The following is a 1,872-nucleotide window of genomic DNA, read 5'->3' on the forward strand; positions in this document are numbered from 1 at the left end:
GTTACATTTTACCTTTAAATCATTAAAATCAATATTAAGTGGTGTTAGAGTTTGTTGTAATTGTTAGTTGGTAGTTAGCGTTTAGTTATCAAGGCAGTTAGTTGTAAATACTTGTATATATATGTAAGTACATGGTTAATAAAGATTAAGTATTATTCCACATTTTATTTTTCAACATGGTATCAAAGGTAGTTTTTTCGTTATCGGGATTGGAGAATGTTTCTATCGATTACACTCACCCGCTCTATTTGCATACGTCAGATACGTCGGGGACGATTGTAGTCTCACAATAGTTGACTGGACCAGAGAATTATAATGTTTGGAGTAGGTCTATGGAGATTGCTCTTTTAGCGAAGAATAAATTAGGGTTTATGGATGGCACTTGTCGCAGGGAGCATTTTGATTATCAGATTAGTCGTCAATGGGATCGCTGTAATGCTTTAGTCTTGTCTTGGATCATCAATACCGTGAACCGCGATTTGTCCGCCGGTATTGTGTTTGCTTCCAGTGTTGCATTGGTTTGGGGAGATTTGAAAGAGAGATTCAATAAGATCGATGGGGCGAGGATTTTTTACTTGCTTAGAGAGATTGCCACGGCAAGTCAGGGTGATTCTTCGATTGCTGCATACTTTAATCGATTGAAGTTGTTGTGGGATAAGCATAGTGCTCTTCAGATTAGTCGTCAATGGGATCGTTGTAATGCTTTAGTCTTGTCTTGGATCATCAATACCGTGATCCCCGATTTGTCCGCCGGTGTTGTGTTTGCTTCTAGCGTTGCATTGGTTTGGGGAGACTTGAAGGAGAGATTCAATAAAATCGATGGGGCGAGGATTTTTTACTTGCATAGAGAGATTGCTACGGCAAGTCAGGGTGATTATTCGATTGCTGCATACTTTAATCGATTGAAGTTGTTGTGGGATGAGCATAGTGCTCTTGTGCCCTATAGTTATTGTGGTTGTGATCGAGCTCAAGATAACTTGTTGCATTTGCTGCAACAGAGGTTATTTCAGTTCTTGATGGGGTTAAACGAGTCATATTCTGCGATTCGTAGTCAGATACTTCTAATGCAGCCATTGCCCTCGGTTAATCAAGCATATTTGATGCTTGTTCAAGAGGAAGGTCATCATGAGTTTGTTGGTGGTGTGTCCCTTGTTTCTAATTCCTCGGTTATGTTATCTAATTCAGGTTCTCAGTGTTGATTCAATGGGTTTGTGATTTCTGTAAGGTCAAGGGGCATAAGCGTGAGTCGTGTTATCGGCTTATTGGATTTCCACCTGATTTCAAGTTCAGGAAGAAAGGGATGACTATCGCAAATGTTTCTGGCTCGAAGACCAGTAAAGATTCTTCAGCTAGTTTTTCACAAACTTCTTCAATGCTTACTCTGGAGTAATATAACCGGGTATTGGAATTGTTGAATAAGTCCCCTGGTGTTGGAGAACCCGCGGTTAATATGGCAGGTATTATATCTCAATCTTCTCCTAGGAAGTCGATTGATTGGATCTTGGACACTGGAGTCACAGATCATTTGTTATCTGATTCTGTAACGTCCCCCTACCCGAGACCGTTGTCGGAGTCAAGCAGGAGACATTACAAAACTTATCTTAGCACTTAAACAGTTTTCGTAGTAAACTATCCATTTGCATCATGGTCGCTAAAAAAATCATATCTCGAGTTACGAAACTCGAAATCCAATTCTGTAAATTTTTCCTAAAACTAGATTCATATATCTACTTACTAATTTTTTTCTAGAATTTTTTGATCAGGCCAATTAGTACAGTTTATTAGAAAAATTCTCCCCTGTTTCAGGGTTCGGCTACTCTGACCCTTGTGGACTACGAATCAAATTTATTCCTGTACAGAAATCCAATGACT

This window comes from Gossypium hirsutum, chromosome A05 (genome assembly GCF_007990345.1).
Source record: "Gossypium hirsutum isolate 1008001.06 chromosome A05, Gossypium_hirsutum_v2.1, whole genome shotgun sequence".
Lineage (NCBI taxonomy): Eukaryota > Viridiplantae > Streptophyta > Magnoliopsida > Malvales > Malvaceae > Gossypium > Gossypium hirsutum.